Below are 12,526 nucleotides of genomic sequence, written 5' to 3'. Positions count from 1 at the left end.
TTAGCTGTTATTTATATTAGTAATAAATATCGTTGTGTTTCAATAACATAGTCACAAAAGGGACCCTTTGATTATCAAGTGTCTTCCCATGCAGACTCGCCTAGTGGAAAGGATATGCTGACCTATGAAAATGGCGGTCCAGTTCAATGATGTGATTTGAGCTTTCATGGACATTAGTCTTCTCTGTATATACATCATTTTGTTATGAGTTTGATTAGTATGACTCCTTCTGGCAAAATAACAAGATCTCCTTCTTGGAACTACAAGGCTAAAACCCAGACTTTAGATAGTCATGATCGCTTCTCGGCCTTTTGGCTAAGATCAAGTGTAGTATCTGTTCTTATCAGTTTAGATCGACATGCATCTGTTAAAATGCCATCCCTTTGCAGCCTTCTGCCTGAGTGACAGGAGACTACAGCAAGTCACAATCATAACCTCTAGGAAACTACTCACGACATGATTCCTGTTGAGCTTGCATGAGAAAGTTCTGACCGAGACAAAAAGGTACGTTGACGTGTGAGTGCAAACCCTGCCCCCTCAGGTCAGCAGTCGTGGACCATGAGTGGTTTAGGCTGCACGAAAACTTTGAAACCGAAAATCGGATGAGCCTACAGAATGACGTGGAGCCGAAGTGCTTTTGGGTTAGCATTGGTTGCTACCCGAAGAACTGCTTATTCCAGCAAAGATGCCGCATCCGCAAAAGTGTACAGTACTTTTTGTTCTATTAATAGTATTTAAATAATTTATTTTGTTGTATCGTCAGTTACACTCACCGAGTGGCAATAATTTGACAAGCATAGCAGTTAAATATCTGCCAAGCACTCCACGGGTTGCAGGGAGTTGGACAAAAGGTCACTGAGTCTGCTGGAGGTTTGCTGAAATAGTGAGGGAGGCCTTTGCTGAAACTTTTGCTGGAAACCCCTACTAGGCAGATACGTGTTCTATGGCCTCATTAGTTTAAAAATTTAATAATTTTTCAGCATTTATTGCATCATCTACAATCTCCCAACGGAAAAGGGAGGGGAAAAAGTAAACACCTTTTCTCTTGCTTTACAGTATAATACTTTTACAAAATGCTATTGTTTGAAACCAAATGCCAGGACAATGATGCCAGAGCCCGGTGAAAGCTGCTGGCGGAACTCCAGGGAAAGGGCAGAATGGCAACCTCGCTTCTCTGTCCCAGAGCCCAGGCCTATTTATGAGTAGTGAGAATGGGCTCTGGGGGTGCCGAGGAGGCTGTCATGATCCAGAGGGCCGGGGTGCTGGGTTCACCACATGTACAGCAAGAGCAGGGCTACCTCCTGCCCCTGCAAGATAAATAATAGGTCCCCAGTTGAATCTTTTTTCCTCTCTGGTTAAATATCCATAATTCATTATCATTCCTCTTAAAAGATGGTTTAGATTCCATCATTAGCCTGATAAAATTCACCTGAAAGACCCTTTCAGCGAACCAGATCCTCTGTAGGTTTTAATCCTCAAATTATAACTGACAACTTTTAAGCTATCTTGAGCCTAGTCAGAATCATATAAAAGCTGCTAAGGATTCTCACACCAAGGGTAGACCCCCCCCTCCGCCCTCGACACAGAATACATGGGATCCTGACCTCAGCAGCTGTATCACTTAAGCCAGCCATCAAAGGGGTCCGGTGACTACCTTTCTCTGTTGGCTCCAGAAGGCCCTCCAAAAGGGATCCATGTGCTTGTGTGACCCAGACTTTGGAAAAAAAAAAAGTCAAAATCCACCTTAAACTTGTCATTCTAGGGACACAGCAAAGTCTTGAGTGCATTTTTTTTTGAATACTGTCAAAATACAGGAGTTAAACTTAAGAGGATAATAAAAATAGGAAAGGAGTAATAAAACTGCCAACTCCTCTCTTCTCTCTGAGCTGTATTTAGGCAAAATTCTGTTTGTTCTCTTATGGAAAGAGAAGACTGTCAGATTTAAGGGCCCAAGCAAACAAGAAACAGGGCATGTTAATTGAAAGAATTATTGTAATCATAGTCTGAGTGGGAAATTATATCCTTCATAATTTTACACTTAAGTGACGTACATTTCTGTCCATGCTTGTGAAGACAAAGAATCTTCCTCATGTCTGAGATATCAAATACCAATAACTGCTGCATAGGAACCTTAATATAAAGTTGGATGATTCTAAAAGCTTTCTTATTGTAGTGAACATGAGGATGTGGAAAATGCATTGTCACTTTAAAAAGGACACATCTAGGTGTGTGATCATTCATCAACACTCCTGAAAGCGTGACTGAAGACAACAAAGCACATAAGAGAAATGTTGTAGTTCTAAAAAAGTTTAAATATAGATATCTACATATCTATACTTGTTTATTTATATTTATACATGTACACTTCACAATGAAAATCTTGTGACACAGAATACATGGGATCCTGACCTCAGCAGCTGTATCTTACAAAATATTGTATTATCTTACAAAATAAATATCAGCTAAGTGAATCCAGGCACAACTTGATGAAAGTCACCATACTATACGAATTTGCATCACAAGCACAAAATACGTGTCAGGAGAATATAAAACACTGATGGTGAATCGTTTTTAACACTTTTTTTTTTTAAACAAAAGTCAGTGGGAGATACACTCTAACTGTCATATGAGGACTGCTTGATATCAGTGCTTCAAACATCAGGATGGATTAATACAGTAAGGGACAGAGCTCGCAAATGGGCCAAGTGGGAGAGGAGTGCCAACAGAGAACAGCTCTGTTCTACTGATGGGTGCATAGTAAGCATCACGTACGTAGCTGATGTTCCAATTGGTCCTGAATTATTTCTCTGTAACAGCAAAGTTTTTCTGAGCCACCTCTGCTTTCCTTCAGTTTCTTTCTGACAAAAAATGGCTTCTTAATACAGAGATGGTATGGTAATCAGAATGTAATAAGAACGTGCAGTTTCTCTGTGTCACACTAAGCAGGCTTGAAGTCAGTGTTCCTCAAAGTGGTGTTCCAGACTACTGATGTTGGAACCCTCTGAAGGGTACCTTGTTTGCAAACAGGATTCCTAATTCCTATCCAAGATCTAATGAATCAGTTTTCCCAGTATGGGGACTGGTGCTAGGCCTTTTCAATAAGATCTCCAGGTGATGCTCTTACACACTAAATCTTGACAAATAACCCTTAAAGGAATTGCACTTGGGACCTGGACTTAATTAGCCTTATGTAAAGCAGTGGTTCATGGCACACAATCAAATGAATCCCTTGAGGAGGTTTAAACCACCCCCTCCACACACACACACCCATGACTGCACCTCATCCCCAGAATGACTAATTTGGTTTGCCTGAGGTGAGGCCTGGGAAGCAGCAATTTTTTTAAGTTACATATGTTATCTTACTATATAACTAAGATTGGATATTCACAACTGCCAAAGGTAGAAAACAACACAAGTGTCATTCAACAGATGAATGGATAAACAAAATGTGGTATGTACATTCAATGATTTACCTTTTAGCCATAAAAAGGGGTCAAATTCTGATATATATACTACAACATGGATGAGCCTTGAAATCATTATGTTAAGTGAGATAAGTCAGATACAACAGGACAAATATTGTATATGAGGTACACTTATATGAGGTGGAGGCAAATTCATGGAGAACAGAATAGGGGGTTCATAGAGATGGAAAGTAGAATCAAGATTACCAGGGCTGGGGGGCAGGGGAAGGTGGGGAATTAGTGCCTATTGGTTACAGATTTTCTGTTTGAGGTGATAGAAAAGTTTTGGAAATATATAGTACTAATAACTACACAGCATGTGAATGTCTAATGCCACTAAATTGTACACTTAAAAGTGGCTCAGTTGTGAACTTCATGTTATGTATATTTTATCAAAATCAAAGTTTTTAAGAAGCAAAAACATATATATTATATTAACTAGAATTGAGAACCTTGGTAGCTAACACACACAGGTGAAGCAAACCACCCACCAAAGGGAAAAATTGAGTCTGTCACTCCATTAGCAACAGGGGTTTACTAACTCCCCACTGACCATTGAAAAGAGGTGAAGTCCTTAACACAGCCTAAAAAGCCCTCCAAGGTTTGGCCCTGGACTACCCACCCAATATCATCTCTCATCTCCACCCTCCATACCCTGCTCCAGCTCTAACTCCAAACTGAATGATGAGCAATTGTCAGAACACACCATTTGAAAGCACACATCCATACTTTCCCCACACGCTGGTCTTCCTTTCTGCAAAGCAATCTCCTTGCCAAAGACTGCTGGTGTAGCTCACCAATTAAGACCGTGATGTCAACCCTGGCTGCATATTAAAATTTCCTACAGAGCCTTTTAAAACTAAGCATGCCTGGGCCACCCTTAGACCAATGAAATCAGTCTATTTCAGAAGTGGGAACTGAGCGTCATTTTCTTAAATCCTCCCCAGGTGCTTCTAATGTGTGTGTGTGATTGAGAACCACTTCTTATTACTCAATGTGTGGTCTGCTGACCAGTAACCTTGACATCATCTTGAAGCTTGTTATAAATGCAGAATCTCAAGACTCATCTTACACCTACTGGTTCAAAACCCACGCTGTAACAGGGGTAAAGCTCAGTAGTTGAGTATTTGACTGCAAACCACACTGTAACAAGATCTGTAGGTGATTTCTTTGCTCATTAAAATTCGAGAAACTCTCTTATGCTCATCTCAGGGCTCTTAAGCCTTCCAGGGCCACATAGTCTTGTTGACCATTTGTCCCTAGAACATTCCTCCCTACGTACACTTCTTCCATCGTACTAGGATTTTGAGATCTTGAGGTAGAGACAACATTTTATCTTATATATGTCCAGTAGATAGCAGGACATCTGGCTTTCATAAATAATTGCTTGAATTGAATTTTGAAAGTAACAACCTTATAATTAGCATTTCAAAGATAATGATAACACTCTCAAGGTAAAGAATAAGGCTTGGCAGAATAAAAAGCCCACTTATGGAGCAACTATTCTGGGCCAAGACCTTCAAACAGGGAATGCCCACCCTTACAAGAGCCCCACAGGATAAGCACTACCATCTCCATTTTATAGACGGAGTCAGTGAAGCCCCGAGATGGGAAGAAATGTGGTCACAGAGCTGGTGTGTGATGGGACTGAGATTTGAGCCTAGCTCTGCCTTGTTTCACAGCCAGTTTTGCTGAGCATCTAGCAATTCACTTTTTTTAGGTTTATGTATTTATTTTGAAAAAAAAAAAGAGAGAGAGAGAGAATGAGTGTTCATGCAGGGGAGGGGCAGAGAGAGAGGAAGAGAGACAATCCCAAGCAGGCTGTCTGTCAGCACAATCCCAATGCGGGGCTCGATCCTGAAACTGCAACATCATGACCTGAGCCGAAACCAGGAGCCTGGAACCTAACCGACGGAGCCCCCCAGGTGTCCCCTGAGCTTCTAGCAACGTAAAAAGCCAACTCTCATTTCAGAACATCATGAGCGTCCCTTTATTCTCTCCTTACTCCCTCTCTCTACCTGCCCTTATCATCTTATTTTATCAGCGAGTGTGACTTTCTCCTTTTGTCCAAATTCCTCTCCCCACTGGATCTTTCCTCTCAAGTCTCTATTTTTCTCCCCCTCGATGACTTACCTTGTCCCTCAACTGGGATTGAAATACATTTTGGACTCGTCTTAGTTATCAAATGTCTTTTCTCTTTCTAAAATCCAATATCAGGCCAATTACATTCCTCAGTAAGTATTTAAGATTTCTGATAAGCCCTCTTCTGATAGGACTTGAAGTAGGTTATAGATTAAAATACAGTCTGGAGGTAATTTTAATTAAAAGTAAAACATTTTACTGTTGCTTCTCTTTGGTTTGATTTTATGCACAAAATAGAAATTGTAAGCCTAAATGAAGTTGCTTTTTGTTGGGAAGAAAGGCTTCAAGGAAAGCTCTTGTCTTTCTTTACCCTTCAACAGAAAAGAAACACAACTCAGCTTCGCTTCTTTTTCTTCTGTGTGTCAAACTCCAGATTAGGTGGAAACATTTATTTGAGAAACTAAATGGCTTATTATTTATCTAGGTGCCATGTATAAATACCCGTCATCACTGATAACTATAAAAAATTTTGTAATCCAGTCCACAAATACATATTTTTCTTTGAAAAAAATTTTTATTAAAAAATGTTTTTAATGTTTATTTTTGAGAGAGAGAGAGAGCCAGAGAGAGCACAACTGGGGGAGGGGCAGAGAGAGAGGGAGACACAGAATCTGAAGCAGGCTCCAGGCTCTGAGCTGTCAGCACAGAGCTCCACGCAGGACTCGAACTCACAGACTGCGAGATCATGACCTGGCCAAAGTTGGAGGTTTAACTGACTGAGCCACCCAGGCATCCGTCTTTGAAAGAATTTGTGTTTTTTTTTTTAAATAGAACATTTCAAAAACTTCCTAAGAAAAAACAATGGTAACATTAAGTTAAGCAAAATGTCAGACTAAAACCCCCAAATTTAATACAGAACAATAATTCCTTTGTTGGAATAGAATTTGAAGAGAAAAGAAATAGCACTGTGATATATAGCCTGGTGTATCCAGATAAAGATGAGCACGATATTTTATGATAGCACTGTAAGGCCAGATGAAATAAAATTACTGCAGGGTTGAGTCTCCACAATGTCACAATAACAAACTAGCTATGGTAATGCACCCCCAAACCGTATTACGTCCGATGTACAATGTACCCTCTTGGGGTGTCTTCTCCCCTATACTTCTGGGTGAGAATTGTATCCTCTGTGTAGAATTGCAGGGGAAGCAGCTTGTCCTCATTTGCCCAGAACCTTCCCAGTCCTAACTCTTCCTCAGTCCCAGGCAAACTGTAATGGTTGGTCACCCCATCATACCCCCCCACCGTTTGCATGTTCCGGGGTGATAGTCTGGCTCATATTGAGTCAGCTGCACACTCGTCCTGGTGAATCTTTCTTTCGTGTGCAGGTGTGGACTGAAAGGTGTAAACCAGGTCTACAGAGCAGGGCACGAGACAGCTGGCTGTGTACTTCCCAGAGCAGCACTTGTAAGGGGGCACAGACACATGGTGGATGTTCATTTGATACTTCCTTCAGCAATAAAGTCTTGTTACTACAAAATGAATATATTATGACAAATTTCTGACGGATGGAATTAAAGTGTACTGAGGAAGGGAGCCTATTTCTAATTGACACATGAGTACCATATGGGCTGGTGGCTTTGCCGGAGGCGATTGTGTTTGGTGATAAGCGTTAGGGGAAGCCGAGAAAGCCACTCTACAGAAAAGCGAGGACCAAGACACCGAGCAGCATAAGCAAAGCCCAGAGACCACGTGTACGAAGGCAGGGGAGTCTGCCTCAGTTCCTCATTCCAGTCTTCCCCTCTGGGGCCTGACTGCCTCCTTCGGAAGATACTCAGATACCTTATAACAAAATCTGCCTTTGTGTTTACATCAAATGAATGGATTCTGTAACTTAGAATCAAGAGAGCTAATAGATGCAAATTCTGTAATTTGCTTCCAAAAGTTAAAGACATGAAAATAAAGCAAACATGTTATCTGACAAAATTGCTCATTTTATTTATTTTCTGAAATGGCCAGAAATTTTAATAATAGTAGTTTATCTTCTCCATGTAAACATAGCCTCTGAAAAAAAATAATAGTAAATTCGGGCGCGTGGGTGGCTCAGTTGGTTAAGCATCCAACTTCAGCTCAGGTCTTGATCTTGTGGTTCCTGGGTTTGCGCCCCACCCCACATAGGCATCAGGCTCTGTACTGAGAGCTCGGGAGCCTGGAGCCTGTTTCAGATTCTGTCTCCCTCTCTCTGCTCCTCCCCCACTCATCTTCTGTCTCTGTCTTGCTCTCAAAAGTAAATAGACTTTAAAAATAATAAATTATTAGAGAAATCATAATTGAGAAAAACATTTTAAGTGTATGTTGCCAACACACTTAGTGAATAATAATAAAGACATCTGGGAGTACAGTATTAATAGTAAGTGCCCTTTGGATGTCTGTAAATAGAAATTATTAAATGTTAGTAATATAACAAATTCTGTATAAGAACTTAGCCTGATGGGTAAAGATGTTGTTACTGGCAAAGAGATTCAAAATGAGCATCGAATTTGTTTCTCTCTCTCTTTGAGTGATAGGCATATAATGTCATCCTTGAGATAGTGAAATAAAGAAAGTCTTCAATTAAACCCTTGATAAGAAACTGTAGAATATCCATTCCACTTCAAATTCTTTTTAAATAATAAGTCTTGATATTTTCCAAAGCACATTGTTTGTGCTGAATCACATGTAATATCTAAAGTCTATCAGAGGAAAAGTAATTCAGTCGTGGACTGCAAGGTTTCTTTTCTATAATATCACTAATAATGGGAATGCTGTGTATTTCGAGAGGGCTGTTCTTTGAAAGTAGGTTAGAGAATTGTCTTGTTGATCAGCACTTGGAGGATAGATGAGAACCAATGTTGCTCACAGGAAAAAAGAAATCTTCCTAATGTATTCTAAGGAAAGCCACTTTCTTCAAACCTTTACTTACCAATATTATACATTCTGTAGCAAAACAAAATGAGCTCTGCATCTCCTGGCATAATTGAAAAGCTTACTTTTAAATGCCATCTGTTACTATGATTCATGCTGTGTTTTTAATGATTATCACACATGCAAGCAAAACGCTATATTAGCTTTATATTCATGTAATTCCCGATAATCACAAATACACACAATGAAAGACAGGAACAATATTAGGGTGTCGGAGATGCAAAGAATCTCAAAAAGTTCTCTAATCTCGCATCTCATCTTTCTAGACAATTGAACTTAAGTCATCCAAGACAGATGGTAGCATTTCCTTTTCAACTTAATAAACGCTTTATGGATGTCCACAATGCCAAGTCAACTACAGAAAATAAAAGAAAAGTTGAAGAATATGATTCTGTCCCAGTCTTAAGGAATATACAGTATTTTTTCCAGGAGGTAGAAAATAAATAATAGTATAATAGTGTGCGTATGTCTCAGAATGGCATACAGTAAAGGCTCCCAAAGTTTAGCATACATCAGAGTCCCTGGGCAGGTTTGTGAAAACATAGACTGCTGGGTTCCTGCCTCCCATTTCTGATTCAGTAAGTCCAGGGTGGGACTCAAGAATTTGTATTTTCAACAAGTTTCCAAATGACACTGATATTGCTGGTTCCCAGACCTTATTCTGGGAATCAGTGCAGAGATCTGGGAACAGTGCAGTGAAATACAGGGATTAAAAATGCAGACTGTGAAGTTCAAGTGCAGAATTTAAGCACCAGTTGCATAATACTGCATAAGCATTTATTCTCATTGCCTCGTTTATACGCCTATAAAATGGAAACAATAATAGTGTTTGCCTCAAGTATTATTATGGGAACTAAATGAGATAATGCTTATAAAGCAGTAGCACAGTGCCTGGCACATAGTAAGCCTACAACAAACGTTCATTATTTTATTAGTAGTTTCCATACCAGTTCTCAAACTAGTACTGCTTTGTGGGAAAAAAATTATATACAAATGATAGTATAAAATTATAAAATGTCTTTTCTTAGAAACCATTTTTGTTTTACTGTAAGAATACACCCTTTCTAAATTTTGGTACTGACATCTGTTTATGTCTACGAAAATAATGAGAATAAGAACTGGCATTTATTTAAATGATAAAAGCTTGACAATATTGTAACTATTACCCCCCTCATAATAATTTGAGGTTGAATTAGGAAAAAATAAAGAAGAGTTAGAATTGGGAGCTTCCCAGGCCACCATGACTGTCATCCAGATCACAATACCAGGAAACCCACAAATCTCAGAAAGAAGAAAGGGAGCTCCTATAGGACCGATGCTCAGTTATGGCAAGAGCGGTGGTCACAGGAAGGGGTCAGAAGGGCAGTGGGCAAGAATGGAGTGCACAAAACACAATGTTGGCTCTGTTTGACCCGCCCAATGTAACAAAACAAGGAACGGAGATGTGCCTGGGTGGCCTCCATGTGACCTCCCCTAATAGGTCAATGTACAGTGCAATACAGGCATTCGCGTTGCCATGGCAACTTTAAGGCAACCCTATCTCAGGACCTAACCTGAGAAGTCAGAGACTAGACCCTGTCCTGACTGCTTGACTGATGATTTTTCTGATAGAGGGTTCAATAAAGCAGGACTTAAACTCTAAATTCATTCTATTCTGCCAGAGTGGGATATAGGTTATCCCCTGGGTTTAGGGCATAGGCCCTGTGTGGCAGTCAAATATTTCTGTCTTTGCTACTCTGGTCCGTATCGGACCATCACGCAAAAGACATGTAAACCATATAAAGCTCTCAAAGATAAGATACAGTTTTTGTCAATATTTTGGCTTAACTGTTTTGGCTCTAATTAGCCACATTTTCATGCTATTAGATTAGAAAAAGCAGTCTAAGCAAAGATTTTGAAGAAACATTTTGTTAAGGTCTATTCAAACCGCTTTAATGGATGTCAGGAATTGGAATCAGGGAGATGGTAGGATTCAGGAGAGGGGTAAAAGTTAGTGATACCTTTGGGGCTCACTAATAGGTAATAACCAACTGTTTTGAGCATAAAAATGGCCCCAAATCAGCCGTACAATACTCAAAGCAGACCTTCTTTATAGAGGACATTCTCAGTCACTAAAGGTCATTGAAAAGCATTGTCTTAGGGAGATGGGAAGAAGTATCTGCAAACCATATATCTGAGAAGGGGTTAATAATCAAAATATAGAAGGAACTCATCTAACTCATTACCAAACAATAAAAATAAAAAACAAATAACTCAATTAAGAATGTTAAAGACTGGGCAAAGAACAAATAGCTATTTCTCCAACATATAAATGACCAAGAGATGTATAAGAGAGTAATCAATGTCACTAACCATCAAGGAAGTACAAATCAAAACCTTACACCTGTCATATGGCTACTACTAAACCATAAAAGGTAACAAGTGTTGGTGGGGATGGTAGAGGAAAGGGAATCTTGGTATACCATTGGTGGGAATGTAAATTGGTACAGCTATTATTTTCAAATGGTGTGGAGGGTGCCTGGGTGGCTCAGCCGATTAAGCATCTGACTCTTGATATCAGGTTAGATCATGATCTTGCTGGGTTTATGAAATTAAGCCCCACATAGGGTTCTGCACTGATAGTGTGGAGCTTGTTTGGGTTTCTCTTTCTCCCTCTGTCTCTGCTCTTCACCTGCTCCCTCTCTCTCAAAAATAAATAAAATTAAAAAAAAATAATAGTAACAGTGTGGAGATTTTTAAATATATCAAAAATAGAAGTACCATATACTCCAGCAAACCCACTTCCAGGTATTAATCTTAAGGAATTTAAATCAGAATCTCAAAGAGGTACATGGCCTCCATGTTCATTGTATGAATCATGTTCATGATTAAAAGTAGCCAAGATATAGAAACAATCTAAATGTCCACCTACAGATGAATGGATAAAGAAAATGTGGAACCGCTGGGTGGCTCAGTCGGTTAAGTGTCCTACTCTTGATTTCAGCTCAGGTCATAATCTCACTATTCATGTGTTTGAGGCCTGTATCAGGCTCTGTGCTGGCAGTAAGAAGCCTGCTTGGTATTCTCTCTCCACCTTTCTTTCTCTCTCTCTTAAAATAAGTTTTAAAACTTTTAAAATAAAGAGAATGTGGTATGGATATACAGAGGAATATTATTATTCAGCCTTTAAAAAAATAAGAAATCCTGGGGCGCCTGCATGGCTCAGTTGGTTAAGCATCCGGCTTCAGCTCATGTCATGATCTCACGGTTCGTGGGTTCGAGCCCCACATCAGGCTCTGTGCTAACAGCTAGCTCAAAGCCTCGAGCCTGCTTCAGATTCTGTATCTCCCTCTCTCTCTGACCCTCCTCTGCTCGCACTCTCTCTCTGTCTCTCAGAAATAAATTAAAAAAAAAAAGAAAGAAATCCTGACAATTGCAGTAACATGGATGGACCTACAGGACATGATGTTAACTGAAATAAGCCAGTCACACAGAGACAAATACTGAATTATCTCACTTGTATGGAGTTTAAAATAGTCAAACTCAGGGGCACCCGGGTGGCTCAGTCAGTTAAGTGTTGACTTCAGCTCAGGTCATGATCTCAAAGGCCATGAGTTCGACCCCTGCGTTGGGCTCTGTGCTGACAGTTCAGACCCTGGAGCCTGTTTCAGATTCTGTCTCTCTCTCTCTCTCTCTCTCTCTCTCTTTCTTGTCTCTCTCTCAAAAATAAATAAATAAACTAAAAAAATAAAATAAAATACTCATAGAAGCAGGGAGTAGAATGGAGGTTACCTGAAGCTCAGGGGAGGGAGGATTGGATGGGTGATGATCAAGTGGTACAAGGTAAATTCTGGAGGTCTGCTGTATAGCATAGAGCCTCGAGCTAACAATAATACCTTATTGTATATTCAGTATTTGCTAAGATGGCACATCTTATGTCAAGTGTTCTTACTACAAAAGAGAAAATAATAATATTAAGAAAGGGAGAAGAATTTGAGAGGTAATGGGTATGTCCATGTCCTCAGTGATGGTGTATT

General features: G+C 39.8%; 1 pseudogene; it reads left to right on the top strand.

The window, feature by feature from the left end:
- The first annotated feature begins 295 nt into the window (after positions 1-295).
- Positions 296-394, top strand: LOC115288893 (annotated as a pseudogene).
- Positions 395-12,526: the final 12,132 nt, after the last annotated feature.

Source organism: Suricata suricatta, chromosome 3, assembly GCF_006229205.1.
Source record: "Suricata suricatta isolate VVHF042 chromosome 3, meerkat_22Aug2017_6uvM2_HiC, whole genome shotgun sequence".
Lineage (NCBI taxonomy): Eukaryota > Metazoa > Chordata > Mammalia > Carnivora > Herpestidae > Suricata > Suricata suricatta.
This window is presented reverse-complemented; position numbering and strand designations above follow the sequence as displayed.